Here is a 23,374-nt window from a genome sequence, read left to right as displayed (position 1 = left end):
ATACATATTCAAGCACACATATATACATCTTTTTTGTTTTTCTCCCCTTTTAGCCAATACCAGCATTTTTCTTCATATTGCTCTACACTTTGCTTTTTACTGAATATAACTTGGAGAACATTCCATTGTGATACAGAAAGAGGTTCCTCATTCATTTTATGATTGTATGTACCATAATTTGTTTAATGAATGCCCTGTTAATAGAAATTGATTGTTTCCAAAATGTTCTTATTAAACCAATACTTCAATTAAAAACAATGGCCTTTCTCATAGACTCTTTTGTATATGTGCAAATATGTCTGTTACATACATTTCTCAAAGTTATTGCTGGGTCAAAGGGTAGTTACATTTATAATTTTGATAGATGTTGATAATTATTTGATTCCCTGTTTCTCTGCATCTTCACCAATACAATTCATTATCAAACTTTTTGAGCTTTGCCAGCTCTGAGAGGTAGAAAATGGTAACGAGGTGTAATTTTAACTTGTATTTCTCTTATTATGAGTGAAAATGAGCTTCTTTTCATATTTTAAGAGGTGTTCAGATGATGTTTTTATAAACTTTCAATTAATGAGACTCAAAATGTAAAATCGTGAAAAAACAGGACTTAATCACAATTTAATGAAGTAAATAAATGACCTTTCTCCTCAGTATAAAGATAAGCATCTTTCTCTATGCAAATGACGCAGTGTTTATAGGAGTGAACACAGAGTAATCTTAAAAAGAAGCTGAATGTTTGGTCTTAGGTCAGCCCAACATCAGTTGTACCAAGGCTAATATCTTAGTTTATTGCCGTTTACTGTGTGCCAGGTGGAGGCCTAAACACTTTACATTTCTTTTCTTAGTTAATTTCTGTAGCAACCATATAAGGTAAATTCAATTTCACAACGAGAAACTAAGGCACAGGGAGGCCAGGGAGCTTACCCAGGTCTACTCTGCTAGTACACTCATACAGCTGCTCAAAGATTGTTAACTCTAAGCGCCCTATATAACCACAAACTTATATTATCTTTCTGGTATGTGACTTTCCAACATTCCAGTGTTCCATTTGAAATAATACCAGCCCATGAGTAAATGAAGGCAGCTTCTTGGGACAAATGTTGCAAATAAGTTCCCCTGGTGAACTGTTGTAGGATTAGTAACCAAAGGAATTTCAGGACCATAAAGTAACATTTAAAGAGACGAAGACTGGCCTGGTTTAATGAACCTTTGAGAGTTAGGGTCAAGATATCTCCCCCAAAGAATGACATAAAAATAAACTCAATAAAAGTAGAAGAGCTTATTTTCTCATCTAAACACAAATTTTTATTTTTTTTTATTAATACCTAGTTGATATTCTTTGTGATAAAACAATCTTACCATATAAATAAATTTTATGATTTAAGCAAACTGTGGTAATGTAAGAAGCATACAATATTTTGTCTACCTAAGTAAATTTAAAGATTAAATGTTGGCCTTATATATAGGGTTCATAGTGTGAGGATAAGTGTTGGCTGGGCCTTAGAGAAAAATGACTGGACCCCTGGGTCACCACTATCTTTTATAAAGCCTTAATGCAAATTTTAGAAAGAGTTCCCCCTAGGTGGACCAACTTTCTCTCTGAGTGGATGAAGTCTCAGGCAGAGCACAAGGCTTGGCAATGGGGAGGTAGGGCCCCTTATCTGGGTGTCTTTATGCACTGTACAAGATGCACAGCGGCAAGCAATGGCTTACTGGACCCTTCACCTCAACTGCTTCATTTCCTTTGGAAAAGTCTTTGGCGTCTTTCAGAGGACCCCTGAAACCTCCACAAATACCTTGGGAATTTTGTGCCAGAGAGTACCAGATTGGGGTTACATAAAGCAGCTGAAGTTTTCTCTTTTCTTTATCTTCTGATCAGGGGGCTCAAACCACTCTGTTCTGGTCCACGTAGTAAGAACACAATAAGCAGCCCAACTCTTCCATGCCCCTGACCACAGAGTGAATATACTCAGGCCATTATCAACCCTAAGGAAATGTTCACCTTCTGTGGGCCTCTTGAGTTCACAGGTCTTATTTTATATCAGCTCCACCTAATTCCGAGGGTTTCTTCCTAAATGAAGGATACGTATGTTGCACACAAACCTGTTACCACTGCAGAATTTCTCTACCCCTTCTCAGTTTCATTTCCTTCTCTCTATTACAGCACCTAGGGAGATTATTACCGAAAAGAAACAGGCTGCCACTGAGGACTTCACCTCTTCTCTAGACACACTGAGCCTTGGAGCTGGCCCCTGTTGTCTTCTTGTGAGCTTTTTCATCTTTTCGTTTTCAATCCATGTCTTGACTCTTGGTTCTCCTCCACGTCCAGCATCAATAGATCATACACCAGCATCATACAATTCCTATTTCTGGACCCATTTATCCTCTTCATCTGGGAAAGATGAAATCACTCTGTCAATGAGGGTGTACCAAAAAAAGGGAAGGATTTACCAGGAAGCTCATGAAGCTTAAGCGGCAGGAACCCACACTTGTAATCAGGGTGGTTAAGCACTGGGATCAATCCTGAAAATTACGGAGCCCTCTTCTGTGATCTACGGAACAGAAATGTAAAGTCTCACCCAAACACTCATCTGTATTTTTAAGGACATATAAAACTATGTTTGAGAAAAAAAATAAGCTGACTTTATTCTTAGAGTTTCCTCTGTAGTCCACCTCTTCGAGTTAGTGGATTGTCCTCACCTGTAGGCAAGCATGTACTATCAGGAGCCAAAATTCTTAAAGAAAAACCCTATCCTTGCCGCCTGACATTTGGGTATCTATAGCTTGGGGATTCTTTCTGGTCAACAAAGCGGGGTAGTTGCCCACACAGCATTCTCTAGAGAGATTAGTCTTGATTCATCTCCTATTAATAGAGATGAGGGCAGCCTGACATTTAGACAACTTAAAGGGCCTAAGTTCTATTGTTATAGGAAGTTAGATCACCAGACAGAAATGTGTTAGAAGTATTTTAGCTTCACTTAAATGTACCAGAATTTTTTTCTACGCCCTTGGCTTTTATCAAGATTCGGCTTAAGCACTAGTTATGGAATCATTTCTAAATCTTCTGCATAAGCACTGATGACTACATTGCTCCTTTGATACTTAGATGAATATACAGAGAGAGATACATATATGGAGAGAGCTACATGTAGAGAGAAAAACATACATAAAGAGATATCTGTATTGATGTACATATATACACATCCATAGAGAGAGAGGAGGAAAGAGAGACAGAACAAAAATATTAACAGTGATTAATATAGAATTATGGAATATTCTTTAAACTTACCTCTATTTTCCAAATATTCAATGAGAAAACTATATTGTTTTCGTAATCAGAGAAAATTTTTTTAAAAAATTAGTTAACTTTGGAAAGCAGTGTCTTGACTAGAGACTGTAAGACTAAAGACAAAGGGAACTTCACATAAATACTGTACTATAGTTGATAAAGTTGTTTTTCATGGGGGTACAGATTAAGAATTCTGAAACTATTGTACATGTAAGCTGGGACTGAACAAATAAGTAAATAGTGGCAGATGATAGGATCCTGTTTTCTCACTTTTGGAATAGAAAGCTACAAATAAACAAGGAAGAAGGTTGGAATGAAGCTTTTGGTATAGATTAACGAGGCACTGACACCCCAGTAACGATGATCACACCCAGCACCCAGATCTTGGTTTCTAATACCACTTTCCAATAAAAGGAATCAGGACTCCTTGAAGAAATGGCTAACTCTAGTGCTGCAGCAGGGAATGAGTAAGATGAGCCTGAAGCATCTTATAGTGCCAGAAAGTAAAGGATTGTTCAAAAACTAAATAATAGAGGGGGCCGGCCCGGTGGCCAAGTGGTTGAGTTTGCGTGCTTTGCTTGGGCAGCCCAGGATTTCACCGGTTCGGATCCTGGGTGCAGACCTAGCCCAATCATCAAGCCATGCTGAGGTAGTGTCTCACATGCCGCAACTAAAAGGACCCACAACTAAAATATACAACTATGTACCGGGGGGCTTTGGGGAGAAGAAGGAAAAATTTTAAAAAAATAAAAATCTTAAGAAGAAAATTCAAAGATCAAAAATAAATTAACCAAACTGTCAGCTCAAAAGCTATACAGAAAACGGCAAAGTAAACCAAAAGGAAGCAAAAGAAAAAGAAAATTTTTTTAAATTAAAAAAAAAACTAAATGATGGGGGCACGTCGAAAGGAAACAGGTGCTGACCTGAAAGAGCTCCCAATGGCCAAAGCTGGAACAATTCAAGGAACAAAGTAAATAATGTAGTATTAGATATAACCAAGTATAAAATAAATGGCCATGAGTCCATACTGATATAAATAAATGATTGTATAAATAAATAACTGAGGAGAAGAGACAAATATCCCATATGGAAGAACTCCAACTAATTTATGCACATACTCCCTCCTCAAGGAGGTGGAGCTTAACTTTCCACCCCTTGAGTGTGGGCTGTGCTTAGGTGATTTGCTTCCAAAGAGTACAGAAAAGTGTAAAAAAGGAACTTTACAGTGGAGGAGTCTGACAAGCACAACAGCCAAGTGATCAAGATTAACATCATCAGTGATAAATCATGTCCATAGCACGTTCCCTTGATATGATGTTACAATAATGACCCTTCATTTCTATGGCTCTTCTTCCCCAAAATTCATAACCCCAGACTAGAAAAAGATCATCAGACAAACCCAAAGTGAGGAATATTCTTCAAATACTTGAGCAATATTCCTCAAAAGTGTCAAGGTCATCAAAAAGAAGGAACTTCTGAGAAGCTGTCACAACACAGAGGAGCCTAATGAGCCAAGTTCATTACATGTAATGTGGTGTCCTGCATGGGATTCTGGCGTAGAAAAAGGACATCAGGGAAAACGCGAGGAAATTTGCACAACGTATGGAGTTTAGTTAATAGTGACATACCGATGTTGGTTCACTAGATGTGACAAATGTACCATAGGAATGTGCAATGTTAACAATAGGGGAAACTGGATGCAGCCTGTCTGGGGACTGTCTATACTGTCCTTGCAACTTTTCTGTAAATCTGAAATTATTCTAAAATTTAAAAAAATATTTTAAAAGAATTAGGTTTAGATTTTTATACAAATATATACCTGAATCAGAATTCCTATAAAGATGTAAAACCAGAGCCAAGTAAAGACCAAGCTGTTTTTTTGCTGAAGGCCACCATACTTTGGCACTACAGCAGACTGGGCAAAGTATAAGAACGTTAGATCCCCACGGCTGTGTTCAAATCCCAACTCTGACACTTACTGACTATATAACCTTGAGCAAGTTATTTATTCTCTCTGAACCTCATTTCACTTATCTATTACTTGTAGATAATAAAACTGAATACCTACTTCCTACGGTTATTCTGAAGATTTAATGAGGTGATGATTAATGCATTTAGCACAGTGTTTTGTGTACTATAATTGTGCAATAAATGCTACTTGCAATTATTATATTGCATTTATTATTATTATTATTAATATAGCTGAGCAGTACTCTAGGAAAGCCCTGATCTAGACCCACATATCTGACCCAGCTGACACCCAGAATTCACCTAGGTGTGTTCATCCCTGGGACTGGGTGGTTTTCCATTTCCTCAGGAAACTTGATTGAGATATTTGTTTCATTTGTGTTTGTGCTGATAGAATGGCTGGTTATTTGAAACAACTCCAACATTTGCTAGGCAACAAAAAAAAACAAGTTTGGGATGACGTGTTCATGGTAATGAATACACCAAACCCAAAGTCTGTAGTGTTCCCATCCTAGGATAGTGACGTGTTCATTATGGCCCCTCACACCTGGAGGCAACACAGGAAACTGAGTCACACAAGTAAATATTCTGGCTGGCAAGTATATCTCTGGAAATCAAGTTATATTCTTGAAAGCTGGCTATTTTCCTCTAACTTCCATTCTTTTCCCACTCACAAGCACCATTTTATTGAGTTAATTTTCTATACAGAAATATTAGCAGCCCAATTCTCTCCACGGCAAACAGCTTGCTTCAAATGCTTGACAAAGCCAGAGTAATTCTTTAATGGCTGTTTCCATCTGGAACTTACCAAGACAAAGAGATTCATAGGAATTAACTTTTAGTTATAAGAGTTACTGCATTCTTGTGCTATAGAAGTTTTCAAATTAATTATCTTATCCTTTCTATGTATATCTTAACCCACCCCTCTCACTCAAAAAATAGTCACCTCAATTTTCCTTAGGCCTTGTCCTCATTTCTTCTCTCAGCATGTCTTTTACCCATTAATAACTGTTTCTTGTAGCATATCTAGAAGGTAGTTACACTGGGCTGATATGCTGAGCAAACCATATTTCCTCACTATACAGAAAAAGAAACCACAATTGGTCATCAACGTGACTCACTCAGCCTTCTATCACCACACCCAAACCGCACGAACTGCAAATCCTTTGGTTAGATTTAACCAAGAAAATAAAGCCATCACACAGAGCAAGATTTTGTGTATCAACACATGCTTAATATCACCTCTCCTTTGTGTTTATGGTAGTCTTGCTCCTTCTTGCTGCAGATCACTTCACTTTACATAGTTAATTGTGTTAGATTTATTTTGTTGTTTTTCCCTACACTTCTATTGTTTTAGGCTCAGATTGTCATGTGAGCACAGTGTGCCATTTCCAAGAGGCTCTTCAATGGCCTGTGAGTTCATCATATGTCCAGATTTCCCTTTGTTGAGAAAAAGTCTCTCTTTGGTTATAATACTCAAAGTCATTTTCGGCTCTTGCAAAATCTTAATTTTTTTAACCGATACATAAGAGATCCACAAATTTCTGGAGAGGAGAGAGTTGAGAGCATGCACCAGGGACTATTTGGAGCATCTTCCCAGACCGTTCCAGTTCCTCCTTCGCTGGAGTAGCGTCCCGTAGCCTATTAGGGCCTCATCACTCTACTCCCTTCCTCGCAACCTAAAGTTGATTGGACCAGGGGTAGACCTGACTTGCACTGACCCAAACAGATTTGCTTTCCTCACTGGGAGGTGGGAACTGGAGAAGGAAAGTAAGAAGGGGACAGAGACAGAAACTTTCTAAGTGGCAAGAACTATGACGTGAAGCATGTAGACCTGGGATTCAATGTGGGAACTGACAATCCCACAAGCCAGCCTGCAGAGAGAGGGCATTGCAGGCCTGCAAGGGAAGCAGAGATAAGAGATGGAGATAGAGGAAGACAAGCTTCCTTCCAGCCTTCCAGCTACGAGTTCCAATCTCAAGTGAGGCCCGGTTGCATTCCAAGTCTTTAGTTCTAAGAGGCCCCTTATCTCCTTGGAACTAATCTGCCCTCCTTTTTGTTTTAACTAGTACAGTTGGCTTTTTCTGTTGCTAACAATAAGAGTCTGAAAAAATTCAGAGCATAACTAGAAAATCCCTCCTGTCGCTACTGTACATCACATTCATAATTCCCTTTATAGGGAAAGGCATCCTATTTGGCTGTGGGCTACCATTCAAACCCATTCCTCCCTGTTTGGTTCTCATAGAAGATAAAGAAAAGTTATCAACTTTCCCTTTGCCTGTCATCCTTCTTCTAACCTTACTCACCCTTCTCCACAGGAAACCAGTTGTCTCCCCACTGGGAGTTCTCCCCACTGGGCCATGCTCCAGCCATACTCCTTTCCCCTTCCCTGAAGGTTTCCACATTGTTGTTCTCCCTGGAGAGTCTCCTGCCCTGGGGATCTGAATCCTGCATATTCTTCAGGGCCCAGCATAAACCCACTCACCATGAGGCCTGGCCAATCACTCTGCCCCATATCTTCCTCTTCCTTTTATGATCTCCTTGAAATGTTTCTACTATCTATTTATTGACACTGAAAAACATTCAGGATCCTATGTTAGGTGAAGAATGCATTTACAAAATACCATGTACATTTACAGAGATACAGATAAAGATAAAGCTATATATCAATAAATTAGCTGTGTTAGGGTTTGGGGGTAACTTTCTTTCAGTTTTATATTTTATATTTCTTCCAGTTTATATTTTATTAATTATTCTACCATGAACACATAATATACAATAAAAATAATAAAAAGAAAAGGCTGAGCTCCTTGATCTGGCTTTTAAAGACTGCTATAAATTGAGTTCTTCCAAAATTCAGCACAAACCTACATGGTCTTGAATCGTTCTCTTCTCCTTTATTCAGGTCAGCTTCCAGTTCCACATGTCTTACAATATACTTGAAGATTCAGATCAGACTTGCTTGCTTTTTCTTACTCTTCATCTTTCTGTTCCCCTAATTCTGATTTACCAGCAAGTTATTAGTTGATTAACTTATCCTTGATAACGTCTGAGTAAAGCCAAGTAAAATCTTATACTATGTATAAGTGTGTGTGCTCCTTCTGAAAGATGTACCAGTCAGCCTTTCATTGTTGGAGTCCCTGTGACCACCATTTCTGTCAACAGCTTCTGTTTTCCCAGAAACTTCAAATATCACATCTTATATTTTCCATCGCATCATTTTAATATAGGAAAGATAATCATATGCCCAAATAATGCATGTCAAAAGTAGACAGTAAAACAAACAAGTGGTGTATAACTCATTCCCCGAGTGGGCTTGGCCAAATGCTCTGTGTCAGGAGGCTCTATGACACATGGCATTTAAGTGGAGGCTTCACAGAGGAGACACCTAAACATATGTTTTCCTCCTTGTAGGTGTGCCATGAGCTGATTGTATCTGTAGCTAATTTTTAATTAGGTACTGTGAATTACTTAGTTCACTTTTCTGCTTTATGTCCCTCTTGTAGGGTTTTAATTGAGCCCTATTTAATGCTGTAGCTAAAATGACATTAAACCAATTATCTTTGTTAAAAGTATCCCTGTGACCCACTTGCATTAATCAGGTGTCTTCTCAGGACCATCCCTGACAGTGGTCATCTGAGCTCTGCCCAGGTGACTACTGCTGGTAGTATTCTGTACTGGCGCAGGGCATAGGCTTTGGACTCAGTTAAATATAGGTCTGAATAACAGTCTGGTACTTAGCTGAGAGCTCTTAGGCCATTTGCTGAATCTCTCTGAGACTCAGAATCTTTAACAGTAAAATGAGCCTACTAATCCATAGCATGCAGGGCTGTTATTTTTTTAAACGTGTCACCGGGAACTTCTGATCTAATGCGCAGATTGAACACCTGTCTTTATCCCTTCTCTCTCCGGAAACTCCACTAAAAAGAGAGTAAATGTATTTAAAGCAAAAAGGAAACTTATAAACCCACAAAGATAAAGAGAATAGAAGAGGAGACAATTACAGACATGAGATACCAACACATTCCTGGAAAACGGAAAGTGTGAGTGGAGTCATGGCAGCTGACTTTTACGGGATGGAGAATGCAACAAGCTGAGAGCCTGGAGGAAGGCTCCTGACAGAAGTGAGCCAGGCGGAAGGCCAGTTTGAACGTCCAGGATTTTGAGGTGGGGCATGGGCTGAACAGAAGGAGATGGGTGAAAATCTATAGAGGGCAGTTACGACCTCAGGCCCTTTCTTCCATCCCACCCAGCAAGGTAACTACCCCTTTCCAACCTCAAATGAGATGGGAGACTCACAAAGAAAGGGATGGTGGAGAGAGGAGAAGAAAATTAGAGGATCAATTCAGGACACACAACAGAGGGAAGGCTATAATCAAATAATGACATTTAAAAAAATCCATGAGAACTAGCCAATAGTAGTTCTCACACACATACACACACACACAGTCCCCTAGGCGTATCATTGGTGCCCTGTCCCAAGTCCAAATGTCTCAGAGGCCTAAGGGGCGTCCTCTGCAGAACGTTGCAGAGAAGCCCAAGTTCTCATCCCAGTAGAGGAACATCACAAGTTACCCTTCCCCTTCCTGACTACGCGGGGCTTTCTTGTAGAAGAGCTCAGGCCCAGAAAATTTTTGTCTGATTTAGATAGTTGGGATGAAGAGGACTGAATCAATAGCATTATTTCCATAAAGCCACATTTATTTATAGTCCTAGTTGGGTGTACGTTTATTCGTTCAAAAAAATTTTCAGAATATTCTTGGAACGAGATTGTCTACTTACATTGTCATCCAAGCTCAGTTGTGAGAGACACAGCAGAAAGAAGAATTGCAATACATCAGTCAAATGAATACTTCAATGTTACAATCAAAAAATAAATTTCCAAACACAACTCTAAATATTTACTTTGCTCTAGTCTCTTGAAAAAAAAATCTCTCTCAAAGCTTCTCTATCTCTATCTTTAAAAGTATGGTATACATTTACGAAGCAGTAAAGACTCTTTTGCGTAGTTTTTTCTTCCTTTCCCCCACCCATCCTTCAATAAATGCACACATATACTAGCACACACACACACACACAGATGACGATTATGTAGACAAATTGTGTATATAGAAAGTGTATCTTAGGCTGATGGTTAGAGAAAGTGCAGAAGAGAACTTTGCAAATTGCATGAAATAATTCTGCAAAGTTTTAGAGGAGGAAGCATGTTAGACAAGAATTATCTGATAATTAATTTCAAATTCCAAGTCACAATTTATGATTTCTAGATGCAAAGAAAGAATATTAATATATTTACTTCAAGAAGCAGCATGTTAGTCAGGACAAGATAGAGTTACTGTAGTAACCAACAAACCTGAACGTCAGTGGCCGATCACTTAAAAGTACATTTCTTTCTCATGCAACGTCCACTGCAGGTCAAGTGGCTCCCCAAGGCAGCTTGCTTCCAGTGATCCATGCTATTTTCATCTTGTAATGTCATCATCTCAACCTGAGGCCTACAGCAGGGGAAAGGAAAGTTCATAACCACTCATGCTTCAACCTAGAAGTGACCCATATCACTTGCACTTTCAGCCCATTGGCCAGAACTATTCACAAGGCCAATCTAATTACAAGGGACTCTGGGAATGAGGAGGAGTACGTGGATATTTGGTGAGCATTAAATGTCTCTTCCACAGGCTGAAAGCACGGATACAAAACCTGGCTCTGCCACTTACTGTGTAATCTGTTTAACCTCTCCATAACTCAGTTTCTTCAACTATAAGATTAGGATGGTAATAGCATCTAACTTATGATGTTGTTATAAGGATTATATGAGAATATTCAAGCAAAGTGTCTACAGCAGTGTCTGTCACAGAGAAAGTTCTCAGCAGCTGTTAGCTATTGTATCACCATCATTATTACTTAATTTGCGATGCCTACCAGGATTTGGCTAACCTTCCTTACCTCAAATGACTTGAAGTTTAGGTGCAATGCTAGAGAAACGCATCACATTTGAATAACATTTTACAGTTTGAACACTCACAATAAATCTGTGAAGCATGTAGGATGAACATAATTCCCATTTCACTGCTCAGGAAACAGCTCAGAAACTGCTCAGTTGGGTTAAGGTCACATTGTTAGTCCTGGGAAGAAGACCAAAACCAGGTCCCAGGCCTCTTTGGACAGACTTCTCCACTGGCCTAGACCGACTGATCAAGGTAGAAACCAAGGTGGCAGAAACGGCTTGATCTGGGCCACAGAGCAGAGGAATGAAGGAGAAAGAGAGAAATCTGGCCCCTTGGTTTCAAATATTTAAGAGAAGTGTAAACAATGGATCCTGGGAGAGGCTACAGTCCCAATTCCAAGTACCAGTGGACTTTCATGGGAGAAGAAACTTTAACCATACCTATTGAAACGCAATGTCGGCTATGTCAGCCACTAAGGTCAGGAATACATAGCGACAAAAACACAGTAATGTAGCGTCCCTGTCAGAAACCAAGGGCTGCAGTGGGAGTCTGAGGCTCACTGACATACAAAAATAAAAAGGTTTTAAAAACAATTCAAGCAGCAAAAGGCTGAACTTTCTATTAGCTTTAAATCCTTTTAGCAATTGTATGAGATTAAACTATATGAAATTACCATCTCTGCAGGTCAAAAATTTTTAATATAGGCAATTTTAGATGGTTCAATCTAATATAATTGGACTGGAGAGGTTTTTTTCCCTATGATTGCCTCTACTCTTCTAGCATAGTCATGCATGTACAGAGCCACAAACTACTCCTGCAACAAGAATATGAACAGTGCACCTACTGTGTGCTGACGCTCTTCTAGGCCCTGGGATAGATCAGTGAGCAAGAGAGGAGTCACTGCTCCATTAGTCAGACTTTGCTGAACAGGCCGTCCACTGAGTACGAGTCCCAGAGGCTGGGCTTCAGAGTCAGTCCAACCTGTGATGACTTCCTGGCTCTGTGTGACCATGAATGAGCGTGTAGGGGGTGTGTGTGTGTGTGTGTTCTTTCCTAGGCTCACAGTACAGAGGTATAGAATAAGTTTTCTATAAATTGTAACTATTACATTTATTAACACTTATGGAAGGAACCCTCCCTTCAAAGATTTTACCATTTAAAGAAAAATAATATACAAATATACTAATTTAAGTGCTGAAACTTCAAAACACAGAGAGAAATAAACAGGTTTGTGAAGTCAGGAGTGTAAACTTGACACTGTAGAGCTCTCATGGATGTGGCTGGGTGACCCTATTCCGAAAGGGTTAGACTAGAAAGACCAACGAGGAAGTGAATCTTCAGACAAGTTCTGAGAGTGAGTTTTGAAAGAGGGGAAAAAACAACCTGAGTAAAAAGATCCAAAGCCTTGTGGGAAATATGACCTATAAGGTAGGTCAGTCAACACAGAGAGAAGTAATGTTAGAGCCTTTCTTCCTAGGAATGTTGTGGAAACACAACCTAATTTGAGAAGGTAGTTACTCTTTCCAGACTAAATGCCAAACTCAAATTCCTCACATAGGAAAAAACCGGAGAAGGTCCGAGCTTATTTTGAACTGGGGTCTTCCACACTTGCATCCAATTATTCTCCATCTTGGGTGTATTAGTTAGCTAGGGCCGCCCTAATAACAGCTAGGGCTGGCTCAGAACAAGAGAAATTTATTCTGTTGTCGCTCTGGAGGCTAGAAGTCCAAAAGCAGGATGTCAGCAGGGCCATGCTCCTGAAGGTGCTGGGGGAGGATTGTTCCAGGTCTCTCTGCCAGCTTCTGGAAGGGCCTCGGCTATGGCAGCATAACTCCAATCTGCATATGGCGTTCTCCCTGCGTGCACATCTATGTCCCAGTTTCTCCTTTTTATGACACCCATCGTTCTGGATTATGGCCCACCCTAATGACTTCATTTTAACTTGATTATCTCTGTAAAATCCTGTCTCCAAATAAAGGTGCATTCTGAGCAATGGGGTTAAGACTACAACATATCTTTTTTGGAGGGACACAATTCAACCCATAACACTGAAAAAAAGAAAACTGATCTAATCATAAAAAGTGATATTGGCTACAATAAACAAAGTGATACCTCTTGGGAAATAATCCAAAATTCATGTAAGTAAAAATCTAATAAAGCAAAACAGTTTTACAAAGCAAAGAAGCTTTCTTTTGCAAGAAGGCTGTTTTCTCCACAGAACTACGCATGTCAATTTGAAACACAAGTCACTCTCAGCGTATGCTTTCATGTTACCAATGCCTTTGGTGTTTGAACCGGATCTCATTAACAAACACTACGATGAATCCAAAAGGGTACTGTTGACCCTGCAGGTGTGGAGAACCAAGAGTTAAGAGAGTTGTTTTTCCTTCACAGTTCTGTATCTGTCACTGGCAGCAACAAACCGCCAGCCATCCCCTCCACCTAACCCCAGCACAAACAGGACCATTACCCCCAGCAGAAAAGCCAAGCCACTCATACAAACAAAATAATCCAAGTCTCAAAATTATTCCAGAAGAAGATGGTGGGACGGGAGATAGCGTGTCTGTTACAACTTTTCTTTTGCTAGTTCACAACAGAGAGGCTGGGCACCAGTTAAGCTTGACCTTCACCTCTTATTGTTCTGGTAAGTGATTTCTAGAAGCACAATTTGCTTCAACAAGGCAAAGTTAGAAATTCTGGGAATTCTAAATTATGAAGTTTACCTGTAAATTATATAGGCATTGATATATAATATTTATTGATTGGTTACCTAGAATTACAATTTAAAAAATACTGTGTATTGGTTTTTAAGAAATAAGTTGAGTAATAAAAAAAGATGGACAATGAAAGGTAAGTCTTCTTCCCACTTCACATGCCCAGTCTCCCAGGTTCCTCCTAGAGGCCACTACTATTTGCAATTTTTTATGTATCATTCCAGAAATAGCCAATACAAGCAATACCTATGTGGTTATATGGGTTATCTATAAAATGTACATCCCTTTTTCATTTTTACATAATACTAGAATACTGCATACGCTGTTCTTCACATTGCCTTTTTTAGGTAATAATACATCTTGTAAGATGGTCCCCATCAGCTCATAGGAATCTATCTTTTAAATGGCTGCATAATATCCTAGTATGTGATTGTGTCATACTACATTTAACTGTTCCTTATCAGTGGCCATTTCGCTTGAGTCCAGTTTTTCACTATTATAAACAGTGCTGTAATGAACAGTTTTGTATGTGTCTGTGCATGCCATATGCAAGTATATTTGTTAGAGAAATTCCTAAAAGTGGAATCACTAGTGAAAAGATGCATACAATTACCTCATTTTCAACAGATATTTGCCAAATTGCCAGCCAAAATTGTTGCATCAATTTACATTCCAATCAGCAATATGAGAAAGTACCTACTTCTCTACAGTGTTGCCAGTGCCGTGTATTGTTAATCTTTTTTGTCTTTCCCAATCTAATAGTATAAAAATGGTATCTGATTGTGATTTTAATATATATTTGCTTTATTTTGAGTCAGATTGAAGTGTCTTTTCACATGTAAATCAGCCATTTATATTCCTTTTTCTGTGAATTCTCTATTTGTATTCTTTGTGATGTTTCTGTTGAATTGTTGATTATTTTATTGATTTATAGTCATTTTTATGTTGTCTTTATGTATACATTCATTTTCTATGAAGAATTTTAAATTTTAATATAGTCAGATTTCTTAATCTTTTCCTTTAAAGCTTCTAGGTTTTGTGTTCATATTTTAGAGGGAGCTTTCCAATCTAAGATTATAAAAAATATTCTCCCACATTGTCCTCTGGCACTAGTAAATTTTGAGGTGACTTTACAGTGTTTCCTCACTCAATGGCATCTTAAAATAAAAAAGATCATCATTTAAAAAGAACTAGAGAAACTCACATTTCATCTCTTGGAAAGCAGAGTCACATTCTTATTCATATAATTTGGAATATCTATCTTTCCGAAACACTAGAACTTAAAAAATTTAAAGTATAGTATTAGACGTTAAAGAAAAGGAGAATCCAAGTTAACTATAATAATCTTTGAAAATCTTGAAAAAGGATATTACATTTGAAACAAATAGGATAGGAATAATTTTCACATTTAAAAATAATCTGAGAGCCAGCCCTGATGGCCTAGAGGTTAAAGTTCAGCATGGTCTGCTTCAACAGCCAGAACCACGCCACTTGTCTATCAGTAGCCACGCTGTGGCAGCGGCTCACACAGAAGAACTAGAAGAATTTACAACTATGTACTGGGGCTTTGGGGGGAGGGGAAGGAAGAAAAAGGAGGAAGATTGGCAACAGATGTTAGCTTAGGCCGAATCTTCCCCTGAAAAAAAATATAATAATAATCTGAGTGTGGGCTGGACTGAGACACTTTCTTCCCAAGAAGAGAGTATAGACAGGGAGAGACTGTAAATTATCAAGGAGAAACCTTCCTGATCCAGGTATTCGCAGTTAACATCACCAGTGATAATCACATGGATACCACCTACCCTCAGTGCAATGTAATGATAAGGCCACTCACCACTGCAGTGCTCTTCTCCCAAACCCACAGCTCCAGCCTAATCATGAGAAAAACATCAGATTAACTCAAAGGGAGGGACATTCTACAGAACATCTGGCCAGCACTCTCAAAACTGTCACGATCATGAGAAGCAAGGAGAGCCTGAAAAACTGTCATACTCTACAGAAGAGTGTAAGGAGATATGACTATAGTGTGATGTGCTGGACTAGAACCTCAAACAGAAAAAGGACATTAGTGAAAGAATGGTGAAATCCAAAAAAATTTTGGAGTTGAGTTCAGAGTAATATACCAATGTTGGCTTCTCTGCTTTGACAAACGCAAGATGGTGACATTTGGGGAAACTGAACCTGGGGAGCTCTGTACTATCTGTGCAACATTTCTGGAAATCTAAAATTATGCCAAAATAAAATTATAGTAGAAAAATAGTTTTATGTTTAACAAGAATTTTCTGATAATAAACACCCTTAAAATATTTGAAATAAACTTTTATTTGTAATAGCCATTTTTAAAGGTTTACATTGAATTTTCCAGCAGTATATTCATTCCTCTAAATAGCTGATCAACATGCAATGTGAATCTGCCAAGTAACAAAACTATTCCTGCTATGAGTATCTTTCTAAAACCCTTGGAGAAGCTGCAAATGTGAATGAGTAAACAGAAGACTAAGTGACTCTCTTGTACTGTGGAAGGATCTTAAAATGTTCTTTTGAAATTCATAGTTAGTCACCATGTTGAAGACCAGTTTGTAAGGATTTTTTTTCTTTTTCTTTTCTTTCTTTCTTTTTTTTTTGGTGAGGAAGATTGGTCCTGTGCTAACCTCTATCGCCCATCTTCCTCTTTTTGCTTGAGGAAGATTGGCCCTGAACTAACATCTATGCCAATCTTCCTCTTCTTTGTATGTAGGACACTGCCACAGCGCGGCTTGATGAGCAGCGCGTAGGTTCACACCCAGGATCCAAATCCGTGAACTCCAGGCTGCTGAAACGGAGCACTCAAACTTAACCACTATGCCCCTGGGCCAGCCCCAGGAAGTATTTTTTAATAAGAACTTAATTGAAACATAATTCACATACTATGCAATTCACTTATTTTAAGTATACAATTCAGTGGTTTTTAGTGTATTCACAGACATGTAAATCACCAGTCAATTTTAGGACATTTTCATCACCTCACAAAGAAACCCCAAACCCATTAGCTGCCACCCTCCTGCCCTCACACCCCCACTCCAGCCCTAAACAACTACTAATCTACTTTCTACTTTCTGTCTCTACGGATTTGCCTATTCTGAACATTTCATATAAATGGAATCATACAATATACGACCTTTTGTGACTGGCTAGAAGTATTATTTTAATATTCTCCAGCTACACTCTGAAGAACAGAGAACTAAAGTACCTTAGAAAAATTCACTTTTATCATTGCAGATATTAAATCACTCATTTTGAAATATAATCTCAATTCCCCACCCCAAGGAATCACGCATCCCATTCATATGGAAACATCCCCCTTCACATTCCATGATAAATGTTGTTGTGTGTATAGCAGAGAATAAATGTAGAGCAGTAGTCAGGGGCACAGGCCAGAGAGCTAGACTACCTTCATCAAACGCTAATACTGTCACTGAGCAGCTGTGTAACCCAAGGCAAATTACTCAACCTCTCTGGGCCTTAGTTTCCTCACTGGTAAGTTGGGGAGAATAATGGTTCCTACCACATAAAGGTGAAATGAGTGAATACACGCAAAACTCTTAAAACAGTTCCTAGTACATAGGAAGTACTATACATGTTTGAGTTATTTACTATCATTATCAACTGTGAGAGCCATTCAATACGAACAGTACTGGAGTGTTTAGACCGATCTCCTCTTGACCTCTTGAGCAGATATGATCAGAGACCACTTCAATTATAAGTGTCTTTCTAAATTCCCCAGTCTATTTCTTTCAGCTTTTGGAGAAGGAAGTCTAGCCTGGAAAAAACCGGTAATGTGTTCTTATTCATGCCACAAATATTTATTGAGGACATATTGTGTGCCATACATAGTCTCAAGTTGTGTGAACAAAATTAAAATGATCGTTTTCATCATGGAGTCTAGCGGTGGCTACAGATAAACAGTTATGACAGAGATCAAAGAACATATTAATATTCACAACAATGTCACCTCCATTGGACCCTCTAGGAAGAATTACATCATTGTAGAAGGAAACAAGAAGGAGAAATAAGACAAGATAGCATCTTCTGGTTGGTTTTTGAAGAGTTTATAGAAGAAGTTGCTGAGCATGGGGGAGATAATGGGAGTAAGATAAAGAGAGAAAGGATTTTTAAGATGTTTTGCTGAGTATTCAGGTTGTGTTGCCATTCAGGCCTTTTCAATTGCAGTAAAGAGATTGCGGTGAAGATTAAAATACTTTTAATTACCTCAGAATGCACTGTTTCTTTAAATACACACTGCATTTGGGTCTGGGCTATGAGGATCCCGGGTTTTATTTGGGACTATAGACAGTTACAATATAATGCAGTGCTGGGAAAAGGTAGAGAGAGCTTTGGGCATGGAAAGGGAGGTTTATTCCAGAGGAGGGAAAATGAGCAAAGGCAGGAGCTGGGAAGAGCCGGGAATGTTCTGGGATCTGAAAGCAGAAGGGCATGGCTGGAACACAGCGGCATGAAGGCACGAGGCTGCAGATGGGGCTGCCCAGGTCAGAGCCTGCAGGCCCCAGCAGGCCATATTAAGGGGTCTAAATTTCATCCTCTTGGCACTGAGGAACCATCAAGGACTATAAACATTGAAGAGGGATGATCGCACAGTGCTAGTTATTTGCTGGCCCACAGATCATACTGAGAACCAAGGTCTTTTCATGAACCCACACTCCCGAGGATGAAAAGTTGTAAACCAAAGGGAAATTAGCAAGGGAAGCAGAAGAGAGCGAAAGGTTCCTATAGCTTCCTGGCAAGCAGGGGCTGTCTCATACCTACCTCCTTGCCTGCTGCCAGACCTATAGAGAAATCTTGTTTTGTTTTAATACCACTAGAAAAAACTAGAAAATAAAAATTTTGCTTTCCCTTTATTTCTAACCATTCATAGCAATCACAGTTGTAAAATCGTTGCTTCTATATATCTAGAGACTAGTATTAACAGCATGGCTGCTCCGTGAAACAAATTGTTTTTCAATGACCCCTCTAGAAGGAAACGGTCATTGTGAAAGGGGGAGAAATTTAATTAGATGGGTGATATTTTCAAACTTAATGTTCCATGATACAGCAATTCAACAGCATGCTTTCGCAATATTTATTCCCTCTACCATTCTCTTTGCAAAGTTTTCTGGTGTTATATAGCATTGAGGAGTGTAATGGATGTGACAAACTACCTGAATCCCCTTCAGGAATAAAAGAGCCCGTACCCTGGCTGGCTCCCGGAAGCACAGCGGCACCAGCAGCTGACCCTCATCTGTCAGCCCCCTCTGAGGGCTGCCACAGCTTACAGGAGCCAGCTCCCTGCCCTAATGCCATGCTCCTGGCCCCTCCAGCATATCCAAGGACTGTCAGTGCAGGCTTCTAAAGGCTCAGCCCTCTCTCCCTGACCTTGGACATCTCTAAGGGGCGTCCTGTCTTCCCCGTTCCCTGCAGGGTTATCTGAGGCTTCTTCTGGATCTCCATCCCAGCTCACCTTCTCACCTTGCCCATCCTTCCTTCGTCTCCACAGGGGTTGATCCCAAGAGCAGTCCCTAATAAGCCCAGAAAAGGAGATATGATCTCAGTCCTCTCTGGGCCACACAGACCAGAAGCAGGACATTTTGTCACACTGAAGAACAAGGCCGGAAGGTATTTTGCAGGTGTTTTACTATCTGGAGGGATGTAAAGGATAAGAAATGAAACCTGAGGGCCCAGCTCCAGGTAGGAGTGTGACTCACGTTCTTGTTTGGCAGCAATGAGAATTTAAAACTACATCATCTGCTGTTTTTTCTCTTTCTTCTCTTCTTCCTCTGTCCCTCTATCCTTCCATCTCCATTCTTGCTTCCTCCCCCCACCCCATCTGCATCTACGCACAAGCCCATTGGGATCTGAGAAGCACAGTGTCCTAGTCCATTGGGACTGCCTACAACAAAATAACAGAGACTGAGGAGCTTAGAAACAACAGAAATGTATTTCTCACAGTTCTGGAGGCTGAAAGTCCAAGATCAGGGTGCCCACATGGTTGGGTGAGGGCCCTCTTCAGAGTTGAGGACATCTCCCTGTATCCTCATGTGGTGGAAGGGGCAAGGGAGCTCTCTTGGGCATTTTTTATAAGGGCACCAATCCCATTCATGACAGCTCTACCTTCATGACCTAATCACCTCCCAGAGGCCCCACCTACTTATACCATTACATTGGGCATTAGGATTCTAACATATGGATTTGTGGGGACCATAGCACACAGCAAGCCTCCTGTGGTCTAAACATATTCTCCACCTCGCCAGCACACCTTCCTCTCCTTTATGCACAGAAATTCACCAGTGAAGCCATTCTTCTGGATGATTCAACAGTCAGAAGCATGAAGCTCCTACTCGGATACAGGCATGTTACAAGGGAAAGGAGGCTCTGAGAGCCTTTCCATATTTTATAATTAGTCTTCGCCTGTTTACAAGGATTCCTTTCTTTCTGGTTTACTCAGGAAAACATCACTATGGAGTAGAGTGAATTTTGCTGAAAGTCTCAAGATGGCAGATAGGACAGGTAAGTTTCAGTGGGGTTGAGGACACTTCGCTGTCAGCCAGAAGACCCAGGTTTTTCTGGGGGAACGTCCCTTCCAGGGGTATGTGGTGGTGTAGAAAGAAATACCATCCAAAGTGAAGGCAACTGTCTAAACTGTGGGTACCTCAGAACAAACTCTGCTTCCTGCTCAATTTTACCCACCGGCTGGGTTACCAAAAAACCTGCCAGCTGTCAGATCAAATGGACACTCTGCCCATTGTCTCACCCAACCTTTGAGTGACATTTTACATTGTGGACGGGCCCTTCCTTTTAGAAAGCCCTCCTCCCTTGGCCTTAGGCACCTACTTCTCTACTCACTTCCTTCTGTTCCACTGCAGCTCCTTCTCAGGCTCCACTGGCTTCTGCTCTGGCCTCCGTCCTCTCTTTCTTTTTCTCATTTTACACATTTCCTGATAAGAAGTGACGAGTTTCTGAAGAGGGACAGCAGTAGTGGGGACAAACAGGACATACAACATGGAGATTGCTCAGAGGAGGTTTCAACTCACTCAAGTCAACAGTCAAGTCAACATCAGGGGAGGAAGCAGCCCCTGAGCTCTTTCCTCTCCCAGCTTGCCCGCCCCTCAGTCAGAAGGAGAAGCCCCTCCTCAGCATTCTACAGTGCTCTTGGAATACCACTGCAGGCCACTGCCCTTATCCCACGGTCACTTGGTTATGGATTTATTTGTCTGTCTTTCCTGCTGGACTGTGAGGTCCTTGAGTGTAGGAGGTCCCTGGTACCTCCACTGAGGTTGACATACAGCAGGCATGCTGTTACTGAGTAAATAAAGGAATAAAATACTTAATATGTACAAAGAAAAATGTAGCAAAAGTTGCCATATATACTTAAAATAACCTTCCCCAACATGCCCAAAAGCTGATCATGGTATCAAAGTTCCAAATTCCTCATTGACTACAAAAGAAAGGGAAAACATCACCCCCTTCTTCAACTTCTTTGAAATTCTTCTTACTTATAATCATCAGCGTGCTGTTTAGCTCACACCGTTCTGCTCATACGAGTTCCAACTCTTGAGCAAAACCCTAAAGCGAAGGTCATTATCTCTTATAGATTTTGATATCAACTACATCATGTAGCACAGTGTAGTTGCACAGAAAATAAGTTGATCAATGTGTTGATTACTCCTGTACTTGGACCAGCAGCTCTAGCCGGGTGGGTGGGCTCCTTTTTATTTCCTGAACTGCCTCCACTCTTTCTTCTTCTGTCCACATTCCACCAGCCAGCCAGCCTGCTCCTTGCCCTTCCTATAATCACCAAAACCCACAACACCCCAAACTCCTCAAACACATTTGTGCTCATTCACACGCCGTATGTCACCCAAATGACCATGTGTTACAAACACAATACGACCTCAGCTAAACTGTAAGTCCCTGGAGGGCAGAGAATGTGTATTTTTAATCTTTATGTCACTCTCTCCACAATTCCTTTCACCATGCTTGCCGTGGAAGTCTTTCAAAAAATATAGAACTAACTGGTTTAAGTTCAATTTTATAAGCCCCGTTAGAAAATACCTCAAACTTCAATGGGAACCATTCTTCTTCCAGAGTTAGCACAATATACTCAGGGGTCTAAAACCTGAATCTGGGCCCTCTAGGCTCCCAGGTAAGGAAAGGGTTCCAGTTCCAGGGCCTGGAGGTGGGGCTGCCTATCTCCTCACCCCTATAGTTTTGGGGTTTGTTTAAATCACTGTTTGGTCACAATCATAAAAGCATTTTTTTTCAGGCTTATGACATATTTTCCCCACTTATGAATGTAATTCATGCCACCAATCGATTTTCCTTGAATGAACAATCATAGACCCCATGTCCAAGTTGTTTCATTTTTATCTATAAATTCCTGCACTGCAGCCTGTGGTTGGAAATACTAGACACAAAGATTGTAGAACCCTTTAAAAGGAAATACATTTAAATCATTTCTGCCTGCTCCTTCCATTAAGAATGAGGCTAGCCAGTCCCTTGAATAAAGGGAAGTCAAAATCCCTAAAAACGATAATGTAGAAGGAAGCAAGAATTCCATTCTGCCAACCTCTATGTATCATGACAAATCTTCCCTACAATCTGTCCTCTCTCTCTCCAATTACCCAAAACACAACACTGCAGAGAGCGGTCACCTCCAGGCCCCAAGTGTCAATGCCATTGCAGGGTAACAGGTCTTTTCTGTCAGGTCTCACAAATGGGCAGCAACTGCAGGGCAGCGACCGCAGGCTGACAGCGTTTGTAAAGAAGTTTTCTAGTCAGGCTCGTTACATTTCACTTCCAGCCCAAACCAGGAAGTCCTCTTTAAGCGGAGCCAAAGACAAAAGCAATCCAGCCTCGGAAACAAAACCCGCCAGGCCCGCAGAAAGGCTATAGGGGTTTAAATTTGAGACTGTTCTTGGATTTGGATCGGAACCTACGGCTTCCTACTCATAAAACATTATTAAACTTTCAAAACTGTCCCCCCTAAAACCCAACCTAAAATGACACAAAATGACAGGCGCGCCCACACACGTAGCACACAGGTACCCACACACACACACACACAGACCAATTTGTTTTTGTGATCCGCTTCCTTATCTAGACGGTCCACGCTTGGGCCAGATTTGAGTTGGTAAATTCTTCTCCTAGCCACGCTGGGGTAGACTGCAGAAAAGGTGTCCAATTCTCGAGATTCTTAGGGAGAAGCGTCCAGGCGTAGACGGACCACGCCCGGGTCCCGCTCTCCCGTTGCGTAACTGCCAGCTAAGTCTGGGCAAGTCTGGGGAGGAACCCCGAGACCTCCAGCCCCTCCTCTCTGTGCCCCGCGGGGAACTGAGCAGTCCTGGGGGGCGGGGAGGGTCTCTGGGTGATGACTCGGGACCGAGGGTGTTAAGTGTCAGGCCGGGAGCCCGGGACGGCTACAGCGG

At 40.5% G+C, this 23,374-nt stretch overlaps 1 long non-coding RNA gene across 2 annotated transcripts; it reads right to left on the bottom strand.

Annotated features, from left to right (window-relative positions):
• Positions 1-812: 812 nt before the first annotated feature.
• LOC124241995 (uncharacterized) lies at positions 813-23,304 on the bottom strand. 2 transcript variants are annotated; one of them, XR_006889363.1, is made up of 4 exons: positions 23,017-23,304; positions 20,793-20,905; positions 10,611-10,752; positions 813-2,392 (listed from the first exon to the last, which is right to left on the bottom strand). It is a non-coding gene; the product is annotated as an uncharacterized LOC124241995 (long non-coding RNA). The 2 variants fall into 2 exon arrangements; XR_006889364.1 differs by lacking the exon at positions 20,793-20,905.
• Between the last annotated feature and the right edge of the window lie 70 nt (positions 23,305-23,374).

Source organism: Equus quagga, chromosome 7, assembly GCF_021613505.1.
Source record: "Equus quagga isolate Etosha38 chromosome 7, UCLA_HA_Equagga_1.0, whole genome shotgun sequence".
NCBI lineage: Eukaryota > Metazoa > Chordata > Mammalia > Perissodactyla > Equidae > Equus > Equus quagga.
This window is presented reverse-complemented; position numbering and strand designations above follow the sequence as displayed.